The 22,805-nt window shown below is 40.6% G+C and overlaps 2 protein-coding genes across 2 annotated transcripts in view; both read right to left on the reverse strand.

Annotated features, from left to right (window-relative positions):
- Window positions 1-4,504, reverse strand: part of LOC132691141 (uncharacterized) — a 50,891-nt gene extending 46,387 nt beyond the window's left edge. Inside the window, 2 exon segments of the mRNA XM_078438757.2 lie at window positions 3,014-3,106; window positions 4,354-4,504. The gene's annotated coding sequence lies outside the window, so the exon portion shown is untranslated.
- Window positions 1-22,805, reverse strand: part of LOC132691274 (uncharacterized) — a 53,505-nt gene that overhangs the window by 10,201 nt on the left and 20,499 nt on the right.

Below are 22,805 nucleotides of genomic sequence, written 5' to 3' on the forward strand. Positions count from 1 at the left end.
TCTCCCCTTTCTTCTTTATCCTTTCCTTCTGGGACTCCTATTATGTGCCTATCAGTATTCTTCATAGTGTCCCAGAGGTTTCTTTGTCTCTGTTCATTTTTCCTTTTTTCCCTTTTCTGCTTTTGTCCCCTTTCTTCTGCTCACACTTGATAATTTCAGTTAACCGATGTTTAGGTTCACTGATTCTTTCTTATTGCCCACCTGCTGATGAACTCTCTAGTGAATTTTGAGTTTTGGTGTCTATACTTGCCTAACTCCAGAATTTCTATTCCATCACTTTACTATAATTTCTATCTCCTTAGTGACTGACATTTTTTATGTGTTGAAACACTGTTCTACTTCTTAGTTCTCTTCCATGTTTTCCTTTAGCTGAATATTTTCAAGACAGTTGATTTAAAAATCTTTATTTAGTGAGTGCCTGGGTGGCTCGGTCGGTTAAGCGTCCGACTTCGGGATGGGTCATGATCTTGCAGTTCGTGGGTTTGAGCCCAGGTCGAGCTCTGTGCTGATGGCTCAGCGCCTGGAGCCTGCTTCGGATTCTGTGTCCCTTTCTCGCTCTGCCCCTCCCCTCTCATGCTCTGTCCCTCTCTCAGAAATAAATATTAAAAAAAAAAAAAAATTAAATCTTTATTAAGTGGAATGTCTCTGCCTCCTCAGAAAGACCATCATTAACGTGCTTAAGATGTACAATCATAAGATATCCTTAGATATCTGTAGTGAAGTCAGTCTTCTCAGAAGCAGTCACGATGACATTCTTTGTAACAGTAAGAAATTATAAAAGACCCATGTTTCTTCATTTAGAGAATGTTCCAATGAGGATCTAAAAAAGCAGTTATCTCTACGTTTACTAACATGAGAACAACTTCAAGACATATGGTATGTAAATATTTCAATCTGCAGAGTAAAATATGATGAGAAAACATTTACTGAAGAATATATTCTAAAATCACATTACAATATGTAAATGCATTTTTAGAAGATTTGCGCTAAAGAGAACATAGCTTCTGGGTGAAGACAATCTGTGATGGTAGGAGATGTGACAGGGAAGGGGATATTTTACTTCTTAGTTTCTAAAATGCATCCCTGTGTGAATCTGAACCACAAAAATATACACTAGGGGGGTTTAATACAAAAGAAAAATAATAACATTTAAGAATAATTCGTAAAATGAAAATTGAGCACCAGCCTTTCTGATGACAGAAAGTTCTGCTCCTATGTCTGGTTAAACTAGAAACATTTTTATCTAAAAGATGCACAGTGTAAGAGTTCCTAAAAGAACACCATGGTCTTTATGAGATGAATGCACTATAAATAATTCAAGAACATGTAGTGTTAGAGAAGTAGGTTGATTCTATACTTTAAAACCAATGTTAATAAAACAAAATACTCACTCTATTCTTTATTCCTACTTTGAACTTCCCATTCTATTCCAAAGTATTAATATTGTGGAGTCAGAAGCACAAGGACTCCCTCATTTAACATCAAAAGGCATTTGTAAAATCAGACAAAGCAAATTTCCCCCATCAGTCTTATTTTCCAGGGTTCCTCAGGTACTTGTGCACATTAATACGTTACTTACATATGTAATCTCTTTAATACTCATTTATTTATATGAGCCGAAAGGGCATCCAGAAGGGGTCTCTGAAGAATCCTTACTGCCTAACCTCAGGGACACCACAATGCCCACTCCCCATCTCCAGTCCTTGCCTACATAGAAAATCCTTCACAGGATGACTATCGAAAAGGAGCCTCTTCCCAAGTTCCATGTCACTGGGTCAGACTGAGTTGGACTCTGTATGGAGATGAGAGGAGACCGGGAGAAGGCCCTGGGTGTGAGTAAACAATTTAGGCAGGACATCTCGGAGACAGAGAAGATTAACAAGTCCAAAATATGACATTTTAAGAAGAAGAACAATTAATGAAAAATATGACTTTTACCTGGAGAAGAGCCATTCCTCCCTTTTCTCTCTCTTCTTCTAGCCTTCTTTCTTAGGTAAGGTTATACTGTGTGACAAAAGGAATGTTGTTTAATGTTTAGAATCAACATAACCCCTTCCTCTGCCACAATATACATACGGGGAGAAACTTACTATGGGAAAAAGTCCTTTGCTGCCCACTGCAACAGGAGGGATGCAGGGACAATAAAATCTAAAAGGGAGCCAACAAGTGCATTTTTTCACCCACTTTTCCAGAAAGCCCTCCACTCCTGCTGAAACATACACACTCTATGCAACTGCATTGTCCGCTGTCTCCTTGCACTCAGCAAAAGGGAACTGGCTCTTTCAAGTCCTTGGCTCCTCCCTAGGCAGCCAGCATGCAATGAATGGTTGATGCAGGCCACAGAAGCCCGTCCATGCCATCAATTTGGAACAACTCTTAAGGGGCACCCGAGCTCCAGAACTCCCTGGTAACTATACTGAGAGTTTACATCTTTGTCCTGATAGTGATGGGAAGCCGTAAGTGGGTTTAATGTCAAAAGATGACACAATCAAGTTTTGAAAATTTAGTTATGATACAGAGAGATGGTGGAGCTGACAGAGGCATATCCCTGTCTCTAAGACTATACAGCTGCCTCTTTCTTACTGGTTTTCATTATTTTTGGAACTGGGTCACATTTTAAACTCCAACCGCACACCCTCTCCCAGAAAACTGCCAAAGACACACACCCAACTTTGAAAATCCTTTCAGGGATCTTATTACCTCAGGTTCAGAATTCTTGGTCTATTGACTCATGTTACAGGTGAGTGCACTGGGGCTCAGAGGGGGAGTTACTTTACCAAGTTACCCTGAAGAAGTCTGAGTAGAATGAACAGAACTGGGTGGAAGTAAATTCTGAAATGGTGGCCTGGACAGGTTTAATGAGAAAGGGTTTTCCAGATTACCTTTCATATTCCTGAACAAGAGAAGCTTCCCTTTCATGGGTTTAATCAAACCCATTTAATTCCTCTTTTCCAGAAAAACTATATGAAATTACAAATAGTTACAGATAGTGGAAAACACAAACAAGGGTCACCTGGGGAGATGAGCTCTGGGCAATCTCTGCACCATAAACGGATGGGCTCTGCTGGAACAAAGTTCCACATCAATCCAGACCGTTCTTCAACATCTGTACAGAAAAGACAAAGGGAACTTGAGGGGAACATCTACTTAGTTGCAGACTTCAGCTCAGAACTCAGTAATGTAAAAGACCACTTAAGGGAAGAAGAGAACTGTTGAATATTAAATTAACTGCCTAAACTAGGTTTTGAGTGTTAAAAGATTACCGACATCCTTTATGGATATGTAACGAAATACCATGAAGTTATTTACCAGACATTAAAGAACAATTCCAACTTGTGAAAGAGTAGACAGCATGTAAAACTCATAATCTGAACAATAAAAATTAAGAGGGAAAATAACTTGGAAATTAAAAAGATATCCAATGGATTAGGATATTAAAGATAAAGAGGATACATCAAATTTAGAAAAGAATGCGACGAGCCATCAAAAAAGGAGAGAGAAATAGTACTGTTAATAATGGCCATTGTAAAAAGCACCATGTGGTGCCCATTAAGTGACTGAGCTAAGCCTCTGCCCTCTAGATGAGTAAGGGTTCCAAATGCAATGATCTTCTGATGCAATACTTAGAAAGTACAGATGCCTCCAACACCTGGTTTCACACCTCTCATTCTCTTCTGCATAACTGAAACAATTCCCAAATTTTAATTAACGAGGTCACAGGGCCACAAATCAGCACTTCACAACTTAATATCCCATACCCAATCAATTCAGTACTCACCTGGGTTTGGGTCCTGTGCTTTGTCCCAGACCACTCACTACGTGTTTTGTTCTCTGTATAAGTCTCTCTGTGTCCTTGTTTCTCCTCAGTCTTTTTGTCCATTTCCGTTTCCCTCCCTCGCTATTCCTCCTTCAACCGTGTGACCCCACTCTGCTGCAGTCTGTTTCAATCCCCGCCGTTCCTCCCACACTTTCCGACTCCGCAGATTTCTGCGTCTTTCCCCGCCATCTCTGCCCCCACTCTGCCCTCCCTGCGGCGGCGCGAAGGGCCTGCATCCACCTCCCTAGTGACGACTGTGCTCGACGCGGTTGGGGGTTGGGGGGTGGCGACCGGGGGGAGACTCGGGAGTCAGAGAAAGGTTCTGAGCAGGAAAACGACCGGCAAGGCGACTGGGGTCTGTAAGGGCCAAAGCAGAAAGGCTGGGCCCGAACCTGCCTCACAGAGATTTTAACCGGAAACGAACGCTGACGCCCGTGACCCGCACCGACTGGGCTCCGAACGTCTTATGGCCACGCCGCGAGAGGCGACAGGGACGAACTCCCAGCGAGAGGGATGAGTGGTTTCAAAGATTTTACCTTACCAGGCGCCCCCGAAACCTGGGTGGGGAGGCGGGGCCCGAGGAGCCGCTCCAGGGCAAGAACCAGAAAAATGGAGACTCACTCATCCGAGCGCAACCGTTGCTCCGGGAACTCGGCTTCCGGGTCTGCAGGAAAGCGCGCATGCGCATGGGTCTCGTCGGTCAGCCGGGGCGCTCTCAGGGCGGAGCCGGGGCGGTTGCGGAAGCGGTGGGTGTGGGCGGGACCCCGGCGCGCTGGGTCGCCTGCCTTGCACCACACGGGGGCCTGCTGTTTGGTCTTCTGTTTGTCCTTCCTGCCCCGCGGTTTCGGGTTCTGCTTTTGGATTCCTTCCAGTCCCGCTGGTGTCGTTTGGAGCCAGGCTGGGCACAAGGTTAGGGAAGGGTGGGCCGCTTCTGTTGGGAGTGGTGGTATTTGACAAGTTGATCACGGTGCCCATGGAAACATTTTTAGCGAGCGGTGGAGATTGGCCTCCAGCGGGAGAGGCGGAGCAGCGATGCTACCTGGGGCCGGGGGGTCCTCGTGGGGCGACTGAGACCCGGACAGTGACAGCTCCTTGTTTAATGAAGTTAAAGCCGGATGGTCAGTATCGGTGATGGACGCTAGAATGCGACATGCAAAACTCTTCTGTGGGGAATGTGCAATTTGGTACTAGTTGTAATTTTCACTGAACTGTCACTTCTTCTCCCCATTGGCCCTTCTGCTCTCCTGGGGGTTCCAGGCCAGGCTCTGGGCTGTGGGGGGTGAGGGTTGGCACATTGCTTTAAAGAAGCAAACATTTCTGCCTCTATGGGTTATCAATTTTTCTCTCTTTATTTGATATTGGAATCCACACCTTCGAGGTGAATTATAAATCCAAACGCCTTTGAGACCTACCAGATGGCACCTGTATTTTGCTTAACCTTTAATTACTAAATATCATTGCAATTTTAGTTTAAAATTTTTTTCACTTCTTTTGGAAGACTAGTTTTTACTTGAAAATTAGATTTTTAAATATGTATTTATTTTGTGGGAGAGTACAGGGGCAAGTGCAAGCAAGGGAGGGGCAGAGAGCTAGATCTAGAAACCCAAGCAGGCTCTGAGCAGAGCCCTCTGCCCACCCCCCACTACCCCCACTCTGGGCTGGATCTCACAAATCCTGAGATCATGACCTGAACCAAAACCAAGAGTCTGAGGCTTAATTAACCGACTGAGCCAGCCAGGTGCCTAGAAAATTAGATTATTTTAACTGATCGCTTCGTTTTCTGTTTCTGAATGCTTCGTGCGAAGTGCAGTTAACGTAGCTTCTAAAATGTGTACTCTTTCAGAGATACTTAACTTTTCCTAGTACTGATGAAATACTGGTTTTGAGATATTTCCAGAGACATGTGGTAAGGATGTCTGTTCTTTACGTGAATAATACAAGCAAATAGTAAAACTAGTTTTTCACATCTTCAGTAGCATCATATACACTCTTAATAATTTTTAATACGAAATATGCAAGTTAATAGCTCCTCTTCTGTTTCCTGTGGAAATTCTGAAGGTGGTGCTGGCTGCATTTGCTTTTCACACCCTCTCTGTTATGTGACTGCCCCCTCCAGTGCTTAAATCTCTGCAAGGAGTGAATGAACAAATGACTACACATTGTTTAACAGTTTACAATAATTTATAGGTATCTTGTCATTTTAGAGGGCTGTATATTCTTTCTGCAGCATGCAGAGATGACCTGGGACACAATGAGGTCAGGACTCCAGAGAACAAAAGGGCTGATTGTTAAAACAAAACAAAACAAAAAACAAACATGGAGTGATTAGATCAGAGGGGTTCATGACCCACCAACTGGGGTTTTCAGAGAGAGCCAAATAAAAAGGTTGAAGAGAGAGCATAAAACGATACAAAGGTGCTTATCAAGACAAGGATGCCTTGGGTAGCCCTCACTTCTGGGGAAATTCTGGAGATGTTGTCCTGTGAATGTGCTGGACCCACTGCTTGTATCTTAAGAGCTTGAAAACTATGGAGTTGCTGGCCCAGATCGTGAATCCCAAATGTCTGACAGTAGAGAACGTTAAAAGTAGGACATGTGCTGATTGTGTGATCTTCTTATTCAGCACCCCCAGTCATATTTCTATATAATGTTTCCACTGTTCATTGTCAGTCACAAGAAGAAAGTGGTATTTGCCAGCACAGTTAGGATCCAGCCGCTGATTGTTAGGCACACAGAGCTTTTATTTTAAGTTCTATCATCTTGGAGTTCCTGGGGCCATCGTGATGTCCTGGAAGACACTCAAGAAGCAGGTGCTGCCAATGGATACACCACTGGCCACTCTGAACATACAAAACAAGTTGCATCAAAACTCAACGAAGATATTTTTCAAGCCAAAAGTGTTGCTGAGCAACGTCTTTAATGATGATGAGCCAGAGGTTGGCTACAGTCAGGTGCTTGAGAAGCAGGTCTTAGGAAGGTATTTAATCATTTTTAATTATTTTTTACTGTATAGACTTCTCTTTTGTTTGACCTTTATCCCGCTGTAGGATGTGAAGAATAAGAACACTTATTGTCATTTTGGTAGGAATCCCCATTTACCAAATGCCAAGCATTAATAATGTTATACCTACTGTAGTTTTTGCTGGGTATTAACTTTTCTTATGCACTTTGGCATACTTCTGAATTTTTAACTTCACTGATCTAATAGTCTGTTCATAAATAAACATCTCATAAGGATAACCATACTTATTTTGGGTTTTTAAAAGAGTTTTTGTGTGTATTGTTTTTTGTTCAATATTCTATAAGATTTTTGCAGTAACATTGTTAGTTCAAAAAACTGGCTGATGGTATGTATGTCAGGATCCAATTAAATTTATAAGTTACTTTAAGAAGAATTGACCTTTTTATAATATTGAGTTTTTCTACCCAGGAACATGATGTAAATTTACTTTCATTTATTTCTACTTTCATGTATTTCAGGAATGTTTTATTTTTTCACCATATAGGCTTTACATATTTTGTTAGATTCATTCCTAGTTAGTATATTTCATTTTTTAAAGTTACTTGTTTTTTTATTTAGAGTGCAAGAGAAAGAGAGAGGGTAGGAAGAGGGAAGGGGGGTGGAATTCCAATCAGTCTCCATGCTGAAACCAGGAGTTGGCCACTCAACTGACTGAGACACACACCCACGTGCTCGTATTTCATTTTAGGATACACTATTTTTTGTTTTCTTTTGTTATTTATTTGTTTATTTTTATTTTTTTCATTTACATCTAAGTTAGTTAGCATATAGTGCAACAGTGATTTCAGGAATAGATTCCTTTATGCCCCTTACCCATTTAGCCCATCCCCCCTCCCACAACCCCTCCTGTAACCCTCTGTTTCTTCTCCATATTTAAGAGTCTCTTATGTTTTGTCCCCCTGTTTTATATTATTTTTTCTTCCCTTCCCTGTGTTCATCTGTTCTGTGTCCTAAAGTCCTCATATGAGTGAAGTCATGATATTTGTCTTTCTGACTAATTTCACTTAGCATAATACCATCTAGTTCCATCCACGAAGTTGCAAATGGCAAGATTTCATTCTTTTTGATTGCCAGTAATACTCCATCGTGTGTGTGTGTGTGTGTGTGTGTGTGTGTGTGTGTGTATGGCACATCTTTATCCATTCATCTATCGATGGACATTTGGGCTCTTTCCATACTTTGACTATTGTTGATAGTGCTGCTATAAACATTGGGGTGCATGTGCCCCTTCGAAACAGCATACCTGTATCCCTTGGATAAATACCTAGTAGTGCAATTGCCTGGTCGTAGGGTAGTTCTATTTTTAGTTTTTTGAGGAGCCTCCATACTATTTTCCAGAGTGGCTGCACCAGCTTGCATTCCCACCAGCAGTGCACAAGAGATCCTCTTTCTCCACATCCTCACCAGCATCCATTGTTGCCTGAGTTGTTAATGTTAGCCATTCTGACAGGTGTGAGGTGGTATCTCATTGTGGTTTTGATTTATAGTTCCCTGATGGTGAGTGATGTTGAGCATTTTTTCATGTATCAGTTGGCCATCTGGATGTCTTCTTTGGAAAAGTGTCTATTCATGTCTTTATTTCTTCACTGGATTATTTGTTTTTTGGGTGTTGAATTTGATAAGTTCTTTATAAATTTTGGATATTAACCCTCTGATATGTCATTTGCAAATATCTTCTCCCATTCCATCAGTTGCCTTTTAGTTTTGCTGATTGTTTCCTTCTCTGTGCAGAAGGTTGTTATTTTGGTGAGGTCTCAGTAGTTCATTTTTGCTTTTGTTTCCCTTGCCTCCAGAGACATGTTGAGTAAGAAGTTGCTGCGGCCAAGATCAAAGAGGTTTTTGCCTGGTCTCTCATCGAGGATTTTGATGGCTTCCTGTCTTACATTGAGGTCTTTCATCCATTTTGAGTTTATTTTTGTGTACAGTATAGGAAAGTGGTCCAGGTTAATTCTTCTGCATGTTGCTATCCAATTTTCCCAGCACCACTTGCTGAAGAGACTGTCTTTATTCCGTTGGATATTCTTTCCTGTTTTGTCAAAGATTAGTTGGCCATATGTTTGTGGGTCCATTTCTGTGTTCTCTATTCTGTTCCATTGATCTGAGTGTCTGTTTTTATGCCAGTACCATACTGTCTTGATGATTACAGCTTTGTAATACAGCTTGAAGTCTGTAGGTTACACTATTTTTTAAAAAATGTTTATTATTTTTGAGAGAGCACAAGTCCGAGAGGGGCAGATGGAGAGAGGGAGACACAGAATCTGAAGCAGTCTCCAGGTTCTGAGCTGTCAGCACAGAACCCGACTCATGGCTCAAACCAAGGAACCAAGAGATCGTGGCCTGAGCCCAAGTCAGACACTGAACTCACTGAACTACCCAGGCCCCCCTATTTTATGTTATACCCTTGTAATTGCTGGCCCTGCTACTATAACTTGTAAATGATTGTTTGTTGTACATCAGCTATTGTACAAAAATATTCTATTCTATGTATAGGGTTGCCTGTGGGGCTCAGTTGGTGGAATGTGCAACTCTTGAACTTGGGATCATGAGTTTGAGCCCCATGTTGGGTGTAGAGATTACTTAAAAACAAAATCTTTAAAACAAATAGTCTATGTGCAAAAAGGCTATTGTTTTTCTGTATCAGTACTATAGCCTATTAGCTTACTGAATTATTTTTCAAAGTGGATTTTTCTAGGAGTTCCTTTGTGTTTCCAGAGGCATACTTGTATCATTTGCAAACATAGTTCTACATCCTTCTTTCTCATTCCTATGCCATTTTAAGTTGCCCTGGCTAAACCTCCAACAAAATGACAAATGTATACAACCAGTGACCATGTACTTTTTTAGTGTGGTTTTCTGGCCTTAGTGGATATATCTAGCACTTCCCTATGAGCAAGACGAAGACTTTGTTTTGTCAAGTTGGGAAAGATCCTAAAGAATTTCCTAATTTCACGTGTTTTGATTTAACATTCTTACATGATGAATTCCTCCAAATAATGTTTTTGTAACTATGAGTAAGATTTCTTGATTTCTCTTCATAAATGTGATACAGTATATTAATGAGTTTCCTAATAGTGAATCATCCTTGAATTTTAGGCACAAATTCTTTGCTATCATATTTTTATATGATTTTTCAGGGGTTTTGGCTATATTTATTTTACATGGTACCATCTGTCAGAAGAGGTAACATCTTTCTGTGGTATTCTTTTAGGATGTTTCAGTATCAGAATTTTATGTGACGTATAAAGATAATTTGGAAATTTTACTTCCTCTCTGATGCTCTTGAGTAAGTAGCATTAGCTTATCTGCTATATAAAAGAGTGGAAGAATCTGGCTGCTAATGTGATCCGGGTGCTTTCATTTATGAGGGACTCTGATAAATGTCTTCCTCTTCTCTATGGATATTGGTGTGTTTGGACTCCTTATCTTACTGAAGTCAATTTTGATAAAATGTATTTTCTTAGAAAATGTCCATTTTATATAGGCTTTCTAGTTAATTTGTTTTGAGTTGGGGAAGCAGGACAAATATTTAATTTCATTTCTTGGCATCATGTTCTTTATTTGCATTTATTGAAAATTTTGAATGTATTGCACTTATTGAAAATTTTAAAAATAGAAAGTCCTTCTTGGGTCATTTGGAGAATTCTTTCTTTCTGCCCATAAGTTAAATGGTGGTGGTAGTTGGGTCTGAGGATTAACAAAGAATTAGACTGGGGTAAGAGAAATTCTCAGGGAAGCACAGAATCCAGTGAGGCACATATGCTTCTCCACTGGTCTTTCATGGCTCAGACCTCAGCATTTCCTCCTTCCATGGGACACCCTGTCTGCTTCCAAGAATAATGGAAAAGGAAGAGTCGCTCTCAAACACTCCAACTCTTTGGATACGCTCACTAGAAACTTCTAATAGATCCTGGTAATTAAAGAATTTTTCAGAACCATTCTCAGCTCCCCAAGTGTTGAACCAACATTGTCACTACAGCTGACATGTTGATGGCAATTCTTTGGGGAGGTGAGGTCACAGAATCACTAACCTGTATCTCAGGGTTTGGCTTCCTCCCTCCCACACATGCTTTGCCTGCTACTTTACACCCAGCTCCCAGTTCTTGTGGCAGGAAGGAGTCTATGAGTATCTTCTAGTTTAGTCTCTAAGGTTAGGAGATGCAGTAGGAATCTGGGTAGGTGAGCATGTCTGGGAAAAGAATCTTCCGGCACAGGCTGAGCTTGTGAGAGAGACTGCTCAATCAGTGCATGACTGCTGCTAACGTAATTTAACAAAATCCTCATTGACGGGGTTCTTCGTGTTTGATCCAAGTGCGCTTAGAGTCTGAATTTTAAGATACTTCAAGATTATAATTTCAGGGGGCACCTGGGTGGCTCAGTCATTGAAGCATCCAACTGTTGATCTCAGCTCAGGTCTTGATCTTGGGGTCATAAGTTCAAGCCAGTGCTGGGAATTGACAGCCTACTTAAAAAAAAAAAAGAAAAGAAAAAAAAGATTATACTTTCAGAATTGATCTGCCATACAGTGTGCAAGGGTCACAGAGACATTTTCAGGACCAATAATGTGATTTCTCTAAAGGCATGTGTGTGTGATAATGAGTATGATGGAACTAATTGAAATACAGCAGAAACAGTAGAAACAGTTGTCTGAATGGGAATTGCTGAAATTTATTCTTCTGTAACTTGAGTATGATGCGCTAAATAGAGAGAGTAAATATGTCTCTACTGAAAATCTCTGTGGTCTCTTGATCAGTGAGACAATCTTCTTTCCTAAAATAAGGAAAGGTCCTTTAAGAAAAAGGTAACGTCACTATAGAGGGTTTTAAAGAGCAAAAGATTAAGGACTTTATTTTTATATATTAATTTAATTTTAATATGATGGATTAATTTAAAAATATAATCTCATCAAGGAAAAAAGCAATATTAAGCTATATTTCTTCTGGTTTAAAATCAAATCGTTTCAATACTATTCCCAACTCACTACTCACTTCTCTTGATTTTCAGTTTATTAAATCCCCAAGATTCCAAGTCTTCAAATTCCATTTTACATGTTTGTATTATACTTTAATTGCATTTTCAAATCAAATATTAGTTCAAGTTTCAGTTTGTTTATTCTAAAATAACAAACATACACTGATTAATATGTATTTAAATAGGATTAATATTTTCTGCCCTAATACGCTTTATCGCTATGTGAGTTTTATGTCCCATATATTAGCACACAGTGCAGTTCTGCACAATAATTTCTCTTACGGATATCATTGTACCTTTGGTCCAGGCAAAAAATGAAATGAGTTTTCTGCTGCCATCCTGACATTTGTCTACATTACATAAATCAGATTGGCTCATATAAAATTGTTCAGTGCATCTATAATTTATTAAAGCCTTTGAAACTTTGCTCCTTAGCTATATTGGTCAAAAAGAACACTTTAAAAAAGTGGGCAATGATCAAACCAGGTTTATTAAGGAAAATAAATTTAAAATATGAGAAGGTGTCTATGTGTATGTGTATACCCATGACGAGTTTCCTGGCATAGTATAGTACAGTAGGAAACATTCATGTCATTGAAACTAGGCTACCCAGGTTCAAATCCTGATTCTACTTCTATTTAGATGAGTCATTTAACTTCCCGTGGTTAAATTCTCCTCATCCACAGAATGAGAGTAATGTTAGTTCCTAACTCATAGGGTTGTGAATATTATATAAGTTACAATAGGGAAAGCAGTAATAACAGTGACCCACACATTGTAAGTGCTATAAAAAGACACACATGTAACTTGGGAAATCTCTTAACGAAAGACAATATAGTTTAGATGTTCATTCTCAGGGAACAGGAGAGATAAGGTAAGATTTTATTTTCCATGAAAGTGTAGCCTGAAATTCATACTTTATTGCAGAACTCTCTGCCTGTGAATTTGAATATTGAGTTCTGGACAATGACAGAATGGTTTCAGTGCATTTGAATATAGCAGTGATCTTCCTATCCCAGATAGTCATTGGAATCCTGATCAATTTCTCACCCTTCTATCATTAGATGTCCCTTTGCTGCAGAGGATGCGAGCCGAGATCCACAAAGTTGGTTCTCAGGCACCTGAGTGTAGCCAACTCCTTGCCCATTCTCTCTAGAGGAATCCCAGAGACCATGGCAGCTCTAGGGCTGAAACATTTCACCATTTGTTATGGATGCTACGTTCTTTTATATGTTCATGGAGTGGCCAGAGGTATGTCCCTTTGTTCCACCTGCCCCTTGAGTGTCTTCCAGGCCATGACGATCAGCTCTGGGAACTCCAGGTGGGCAGAGCTTAAAGTGAAAGCTCCAAAGTACATTGGCCCCTGCAGTATCCTATGCGGGGGTGTTCTGCATGTTGGTAAACATGTTTTTTCCTATTTATGTGGCTGGTAAATGGAACAACAAAACTATTATCCAAAAAAAGTGATTTGGGATATTGTTGTGTTTCACAGTGTAGAGACAAGATCACAGGCTCATTAGATGCAGCAATGATATTTTCCATACATTTTGTTTTTGGGACACATGACCCTGCCCAGCAACTCCTTGGTTTTTCTTATTCACTGGCACAGAGGGTCCAATGCATCCATAAGAGCAGTCTGTCCCCCACCAAGCCCTCCAGTGAGACCGTGAGACCAGAGCCACCCAAAGCATCCTTGTTTTGATGTCCACCTTTGTATCGTTTTATGCCATTTTGTCCATCATTTGTGTTTACTTGGCTCTCTTGAATAATTCTAGTTGGTGGCTGGTGAATATCACTGTACTAATCACTGCATGTTTTTCAACTATTAGTCCTTTTGTTCTCATGAACCATGACCCCAGCATATTCAGGCTGTGTGTACTGTGTCTGCTGTGGAAGAAATACATAATTCCCTCATCTCATCATGGAAATATAATAGTCTTCCACCAGTTCAGCCATGGATGCCCTGAGACCTCAAATAATGTTAAGAACAAATATGTCCCAGTTTCCATGCAGAGAGAGGGGTGAATGAGACCCACTGAAACCAGCCTGATATGAAATAATAAAGATCATGGTACAAGAAATCCTCTATAATTAATATGTGTGTGCTTATATAGTTGTATTTTTATTAATGGTAACAGTGGAGAAGTTAAGATTCCATAAAACAGTCATGAAATAATGTGAACATACTGGAAATATCTTTGAATGTGTAACTTTCATATTGAGATATTAAATTTTCCCAAGATGTACCTGAGAGTGGAATTGTAAATCCTGATTTCTGACGCAAATGGCCTGGGGTGAAGGTGGAGGGAAAACTAGGTTTTACTTATTGTTGGCTTTGGAGGCTATGTTGTGAATATTATGCCTCATATCTAAGAGATATTGGGAATGTTTGAAATATGATAACATTTATGGAGCAAGATGAGTGCTTTAATTAAAATATTTTCTGGTCAACATTTGAAGAGTAAACTGCGGGACACAAAGAGGAACATAGGAAGAGGTGTCAGCTGAATTTTAGAAAGGGTGCAGGTGCAACCAGTAAACAGATTGCGTATGTGGGAAAAGACTGAATGACTTTTGAGATGTTTACAAGGTAGACTGTTCTGTGTTAAATCTTGATGGCAGTTGGCTGTGTTGGTGAGAAAGAGATTTCAAGATGGACTTCTGCTTTTCCAGCTTGAGGTTATGGAGGACCATTTCATCAAGCTTGGTGGCTTGGTGCAGGAGACGAGTAGCAGTTTGAAGGTGGAGTATATGAACATATTTTGTTTAACAAGGGATAGTATCACTTTTGAAATCACCAGGGCAATATACTGAAGGATATATTGAAATCACCAGGGCAATATACTGAAGGGCAAAAGCACTGAAAGGAAAAAAAGATATTAACTAAAACATAGAACTATTTTAGGGGGGCCTGGCTGGCTCAGCCAGTAGAGTATGCGTCTTTTAGTCTCCAGATGGTGACTTTGAGCCCGTTATTGGGTGTAGAGGTTAATTAAAAATAAAAAATTTAAAGAATAAAGATTTCAGGGGCGCCTGGGTGGCTCAGTCAGTTGGGCATCTGACTTTGGCTCAGGTCACGACCTCGCAGTTTTTGAGTTTGAGCCCCGCATCTGGCTCTGTGCTGACAGCTCTGTCTCTGTTCCACCCCTGCTCTCTCTCTCTCTCTCTCTCTCTCACTCTCTCTAAACTAACGAAACTCTAAAAAATGTTTTTAAAGAAATATTTTAATCTAATTGTTAATAAATCATAAGCACTTGCAAGGTTTTTTTAGATAAATATTTTAGTTTGGAATAACTTGAGATTTTCAGAAAATTTGTAAAGATAACATTGAGAGTTCCAAAATGTCGCTCACCCAGTACCCTAAATGCTACCATCTTAACTTTATCATTGTTCATTTGTCAAAACTAAGGAACCAACATCGGCATGTCACAGTCAGACTTTATTTACATTTCAACTGTTTTAACACGTTCGTTTTTCCCTATCAACATCCAACCCAGGATATCACATACATGGAATTGTCCTGTCTCCCCCAGTCTCCTCTGCTCAGTGACATGTTCTCACACTTTCCTTGTTTTTCATCACACGTTTGAGGTGTACTGGTCCCTCACATTTTAGAATGCCTCTAAAGTTGAATTTCTCAGACGTTTTCTTTTTCTTTTCCTTAAGTTTATTTATTTGATAGGGAGGACAGGGGGTCAGAAAGAGGGAAAGAAAGAATCCTGAGCAGGCTCCATGTGGTCAGCGCAGAGCCTGACCTGGAGCTTGATCCCACTAACTGTGAGATCATGACCTGAGCTGAAATCAAGAGTCAGTCGCTCGACCAGCTGAGCCACCCAAGCGCCCCTGAAGTTGTTCTCCTGAATAGACTGCGTTTATGGATTCTTGAGAAGAATATCACATCTCATCACGGCATACTGTCTGAGAGGTTTCATGCAATTAACACGAGTTACCTTGGATGATGTTAATCATGATCAGTTAGTTAAGGTCATGTTCACCAGACTCCTCCACTGTAAAATTACCATGCATGCCTTTCCATACTCTATTCTTTGGGAAACTCTAAACACAGCCCACAGTCAAGTGAGGGGGCGGTGGGGGACGATGGTACTTGAGGGTAGGGGTGTGCTGTTGAACTAAGCTCCACATCCTGGAGGGCTAAGTAGCCCCATTTATTATCTGCCATTCTTCTGTGTGGAAGCTGTGTCACTTCTCCTTCATTTATGTGTTTATTCAATTGGTTCCTCATATCAGCATGAACTCATTTATACTTATTTTATACCTTGTGTTATAATTCAATGCTCTGCAAATTATTTAGTTGCTTAGATTATTCAAGCTTTGGTCATTGGAAGCTGTGGTATAAAGTACACTCAGGGGGCGCCTGGGTGTCTCCATCAGTGAAGCATTCAATTTCAGCTCAGGTCATGGTCTCACAGCTTGTGGGTCCAAGCCCCCCATTGGGCTCTGTTTTGATAGATCAGAACCTGGAGACTCCTTCGGATTCTGTGTCTCCCTCTCTCTCTGCCCCTCCCACTCTTGTGTGCGTGCATGCACTCTTTCTCCCAAAAATAAACATGAACACACACACACACACTCACCTGGTCTTTGTCTCAGGTTCCTGGCTCAGAGCTTCAGAAACCTTTAAGAATTCCTAAGTGGTAGGCGTGTCCTTATTACACTAAGGAGGCAACTCTGGGCAAGGGTTCCCCACAGAACTTCAAAATGGGGGACTGGACACCTCTGAAAGACCAACTATGTGATTGGATGGAAACGCTTAGCAGCCCAACCCCTAGGGAGAGGAAGGAGGCTGACTGGGGATTGAGTTCAGTCATGTGGCCAATGATTTAATCAACCAAGTCTAGGTAGTGAAGCCCTGATTAAACACCTGGAGTTGCTCCTGGGAGCTTCTTTGTGGGGGACAAAAGCTACTGTATGGGCAATCCTCCCAAACTTTGCCCTGTGGATGCCTTCATGTGGCTCTTTACTGCTATCCTTTACAATAACACGTGAAATGACAAAACTAAAACAATTTAGTAACGAGTTTGCTGTCTTTTATTCCAGGGAAGACAACCCTTGATTTGGGGAGGACAGAGCCTCCCATGCAGGGAATGGAGTGCTCTTTCTGATGGATTTGGGGCAAGATTGACTTTTAGAAGAGGCAGTGCAGAAACAGAGTATGTTTGGCTAGGAGGTCAGGGATTTCCTTAGAAGAACAGAACTGCTATTTTCCAGTATAAGGTCGGCCAGCTGAAACTGAGTTAGAGGTCTGTGATTGGTATATATTAGGTTTCTTTGCTGATGTTTCACATAAGAGCAGGCTGGTTTAGATTTGTGATATGGGTCGGGCACCTGGGGTGGCCTCCATTTTTTGTGTCCCAATATACCAAATAACTTTATCAAGGATTATCACACATATAGCACTTTCCGAGTTCTGTGAGTCTTCCCTGCAAATATTGAACAAGAGGGGATCAGAGGAAGCCTTAAATTTGTAGTTGGCTGGAGATGCGTGGGAGGTTTGGGAATGCCTGACTTGTGACTGGTGTCTGAAGTGGGGGGAGTCCCAGGCAGGACTTTGTCCTTAACTTGTGGGGTCTCTACTAACACCAGATAAATTCAGAATTATATTGAATTGAAGGACACCCTGTTGGTATCAGAGATTTGGTAACAGGAGGCAGGAGCTCTTTCAGGTTTGGCTATTACATCCCTTTGATATGTCCCCATTTTTTTTATTACTTCCTTACTCTTAACATTCTGCCATTACAAGATCCCCCAGGCTCATCTTGTATTTTCCCTGCTCCTGCCACAGAATCAGCCATAACTCCAAGGAGCTTTTTTTTTTTTTTTTTTTAGAGAATAGCGTTAGAAACCAAGATGTGGGTGCTGAGTGTTCTCCTTGCTACTGGAATGTCAGTGCTCTTAGACTCTCTGAGTAGAACGACCTGGGAATTACCTGTCCTCACACAGATCTAGTTTTCTCTTTCCCATTGTATTTACTTACCTACAGCTAACTGCTCTCATACTGATGTCCCTGACTCTGTTCCCATACTTCAGGGTTCATTTTAGCCTTTCCCCCTTGCTTTTCTGTATCTGTCTATATTTACCAAGTACTATGGCATCATATGCCTTTGAAGAGTTTTCCATCTATTCCTCCGCGCTCCCGTGCTCTCTGCACACTGCCTATAACCCCCTCCCTCTGGCCTCATTTGGACCCTACTCTATCACACGCCTGTAACCTTCCAAATATGTCCTATTCACCTGCCCCTGCAGTGCTCACAGCAGTTTATTTTTTTTTTTTAATTTTTTTTTAACGTTTATTTATTTTTGAGACAGAGAGAGACACAGCATGAACGGGGGAGGGGCAGAGAGAGAGGGAGACACAGAATTGGAAGCAAGCTCCAGGCTCTGAGCCATCAGCCCAGAGCCCGACGCGGGGCTCGAACCCACATACCGTGAGATCGTGACCCGAGCCGGTCGGACGCTCAACCGACTGAGCCACCCAGGCGCCCCTAAACTTTTTTTTTTTAACGTTTATTTATTTTTGAGACAGAGAAAGACAGAGCATGAACGGGGGAGGGGCAGAGAGAGAGGGAGACACAGAATCGGAAGCTGGCTCCAGGCTCTGAGCCATCAGCCAGAGGCCAACGTGGGGCTCGAACTCACAGACCGCGAGATCGTGATCTGAGCTGAAGTCGGACGCTCAACCGACTGAGCCACCCAGGCGCCCCGCAGTGCTCACAGCAGTTTAAGATACTGCATGTGGTAAATGTCATCTTTCAGGGTTGTTGCAGGGATGGAAGAAGTAAAAAAAGGTGGAAAGTGCCCCCCATTTTCAGGCATCCAAGATCAGGAGATGCCTGTATTCTTCCAACATGTGAGGACATTGTCGAGACACACATGTGCATGCAGACTCTTTGAATGTAATTCCATACACAGAACTGGCAATGCGGGAGTACAGGCGAGTGTGTGTAAATGTGAGTGTGTGCTTGTATTTGATGAGTACACGCACAAATGTGAGTTTGCTACGGAGTCTATGAGTGTGAGTGTGTAAACGTAAATGGCTGTGGATTTGAATGTAGCGCATAGGCAAGTGTTTGGATCTGTGTGTAATGTTTCTGTATGTGTGTGTGTGTTCGTGAACTACGGGATGTCCATCATGATTCTAGTGTCTGACATGAATATGGGGAGTATTTGTGTATTTCTGTGTAGTGAAAACAAGGGCTTAATTAGGATTCTGATATCATTCTGGTAAATGTACCGCTTTGTGATTATGAAATAGATTTCATTCTCCCTGGTCATGTTATTTGGTCTTTAATTAACTTTGATCTTAATATAGCTACTCTATTTTTAATAGCATTTATGTTTATCTTTTGTCCAGGATTTTACTTTGTGTCCTTAATTTTTGAAGGGAATTTCCCCTAGGAAATATATTTTTGTCTGTCTTTAAAAAATCCAATTGTCAGGGGCGCCTGGTTGGCTCACATGGTTATAGGTTTAAGACTCTTGATTTCAGCTCAGATCATGATCTCGTGGCTCCTGAAATTGAGCCCAATGTTGGGGTCTAAACTGACAGCACAGAGCCTACTTGAGATTCTCTTTCAACCTCTCTCTCTCAAATAAATAAAACTAAAAAAACAAAAAACAAAAAACAAAAAACAAAACAAAAAAACAACCAGTGACAATGTTTGCTTTTCAATGGGGCCTTTAGACTATGTCCTTTTACAGATATTGTTATATAGATTTACATTATCTTGCTATTGCTTTCATGATGTCTCCTTTGCTCTATTCCCTCTCTTTCTGTTTTCTTTGAAATAAGTCAATTTTTACAGATGATTTTGTTTTAAATCCTTTTCTTTGGTTCAATGGTGTTGCCTGTAATTATTTTTTGTGTGTTTGCTTTAGGGGTTATTCAGTACAGCTGACCACAGTATACCTTCACATGAGTTTATATTTCTTCATATAGAGCATCTGACCCTTCCTTTCCACATGGACTTCCAGTTCTCCACTCCTGCCCTGTGCTACCATTAGTATAGGTTTCTTTTACATATACTATAAACATATATGCTAGACTGTTAGTTTCTTAAACAGTCCACTAGTTACTAATTCTAGTGCTCTTAATTCCTTTGTGTAGATCAGGAGTCTGCCACCTACAGAACATGAGCCAAAAACAGCCTAACGTCTGTTTTTTACGTGAAGTGTAACTGGAATGCAGCCACACTCATATTTAGGAACTTTTGACCCAATAAGGGCATACTGGAAGAGTGGTAACAGAATCAGTATGGCCTACAAAGAATAAAATATTTACTATATGTTCCTTACATAAAAGTTTGCCAACCTCACACATAGTCACATTATCTTGACATCTAAGTTAGTATAAAATTGGGATATGAAACATACTGAAAAGTCAATTTTGTAGTCAAATATTAGGCAACGGTGACACAATATTGGTCTCGACTGGAGGAGTAAGACTAGGAATAAATGGGAGTTAGTAGGTCTTGTACTCATGAGGAAAACATGAAATATGCGATTTTGTTAGTATTCAATTTGCAAGTACAGTATCTCATTTGATGTTAAAAATTTGTTTGATGATATTGGCATTGAAGAAACAACTAAGGCGTAAAATACCCACCAAATATTACTTGATACACGTTCTTAAGTGAAGTAGCAATAAACCCCTGGCTGGCTTCAGGGATAGACAACAGGAAAAGTATATATCTTAATAAGTACTGGGATCAAATCCCTCAGACAGTTTTGACAAATGGAATTTACTATCTTTCCATTAATTCATTACCCCACCCCACTGCTGTATTCTCTCATTAGTGGTAAGGCTGCCATAAAGAAATAGGTCTGTGCATTCTCCAAACAGGTCATGGTTTTGGATCTATCACATACAATCTTAAGCCCTTTGGGGAATTTTGTTATTAAATTTGTTTTGTTTTGGGGCGCCTGGATGGCGCAGTCGGTTAAGCGTCCGACTTCAGCCAGGTCACGATCTCGCGGTCCGTGAGTTCGAGCCCCGCATCAGGCTCTGGGCTGATGGCTCGGAGCCTGGAGCCTGTTTCCGATTCTGTGTCTCCCTCTCTCTCTGCCCCTCCCCCGTTCATGGTCTGTCTCTCTCTGTCCCAAAAATAAATAAAAAACGTTGAAAAAAAAAATTTTAAATTTGTTTTGTTTTGTTTTAATTTTAGTTTTAATTTTTTAAAATTTACATCCAAATTGTTAGCATATAGTGCAACAATGAAATCAGGAATAGATTCCTTAATGCCCCTTACCCACTTAGCCCATCCCCCCTCCCACAACCCCTCCAGCAACCCTCAGTTTGATCTCCACATATGAGTCTCTTCTCTTTTGTCCCACTCTCTGTTTTTATATTATTCCTGTCTCCCTTCCCTATGTTCATCCATTTTGTCTCTTAATGTCCTCACATGAGTGAAGTCATATGATTTTTGTCTTTCTCTGACTAATTTCACTTAGCATAATACCCTCCAGTTCCATCCACGTAGTTGCAAATGGCAAGATTTCATTCTTTTTGATTGCCGAGTAATATTCCATTGTGTATATATACCACATCTTCTTTATCCATTCATCCATTGATGGACATTTGGGCTCTTTCCATACTTTGACTATTGTTGATAGTGCTGCTATAAACATGGGGGTGCATGTGTCCCTTCGAAACAGCACACCTCTATCCCGTGCATAAATGCCTCGTCGTGCAATTGCTGGGTCATAGGGTAGTTCTATTTTTAGTTTTTTGAGGAACCTCCATACTGTTTTCCAGAGTGGCTGCACCAGATTGCATTCCCACCAACAATGCAAAAGAGATCCTCTTTCTCTGCATCCTCGCCAACATCTGTTGTTGCCTGAGTTGTTCATGTTAGCCATTCTGACAGGTGTAAGGTGGTATCTCATGATGGTTTTGATTTGTATTTCCCTGATGATGAGTTATGTTGAGCATTTTTTCATGTGTCAGTTGGCCATCTGGATGTCTTCCTTGGAGAAGTGTCTATTCATGTCTTTTGCCCATTTATTCACTGGATTATTTGTTTTTTGGGTGTGGAGTTTGAGAAGTTCTTTTTAGATTTTGGATACTAACGCTTTATCTGATATGTCGTTTGCAAATATCATCTCCCATTCCATCAGTTGCCTTTTAGTTTTGCTGATTGTTACCTTCTTTGTGCAGAAGGTTTTTATTTTGATGAGGTCTCAGTAGTTCATTTTTGCTTTTGTTTCCCTTGCCTCTGAAGACGTGTTGAGTAAGAAGTTGCTGTGGCCAAGATCAGAGTGGTTTTTGCCTGCTTTCTCCTCGAGGATTTTGATGGCTTCCTGTCTTACATTGAGGTATTTCATCCATTTTGAGTTTATTTTTGTGTACAGTATAGGAAAGTGGTCCAGGTTAATTCTTCTGCATGTTGCTGTCCAGTTTTCCCAGCACCATTTGCTGAAGAGACTGTCTTTATTCCATTGGATATTCTTTCCTGCTTTGTCAAAATTTAGTTGGCCATACGTTTGTGGGTCCATTTCTGTGTTCTCTATTCTGTTCCATTGATCTGAGTGTCTGTTCTTGTGCCAGTACCATACTGTCTTGATGATTACAGCTTTGTAGTATAGCTTGAAGTCCAGGATTGTGATGCCTCCTTCTTTGGTTTTCTTTTTCAAGATTGCTTTGGCTATTTGGGGTCTTTTCTGGTTCCATACAAATTTTAGGGTTATTTGTTCTAGCTCTGTGAAGAATACTGGTGTTATTTTGATACAGATTGCATTGAATATGTAGATTGCTTTGGGTAGTATCAACATTTTAACAATATTTGTTCTTCCTATCCAGGAGCATGGAATCTTTTTCCATTTTTTTTGTGTCTTCTTCAATTTCCTTCATAAGCTTTCTATAGCTTTCAGAGTATAGAGTTTTCACCTCTTTGGTTACCTGTATTCCTAGGTATTTTATGTTTTTTGGTGCATTTGTAAAGGGGATCAATCATTGATTTCTCTTTCTCTTGCTTCATTGTTGGT

The sequence above is a fragment of the Panthera onca genome, chromosome E2 (genome assembly GCF_046562875.1).
Source record: "Panthera onca isolate mPanOnc1 chromosome E2, mPanOnc1 haplotype 2, whole genome shotgun sequence".
Taxonomy (NCBI): domain Eukaryota; kingdom Metazoa; phylum Chordata; class Mammalia; order Carnivora; family Felidae; genus Panthera; species Panthera onca.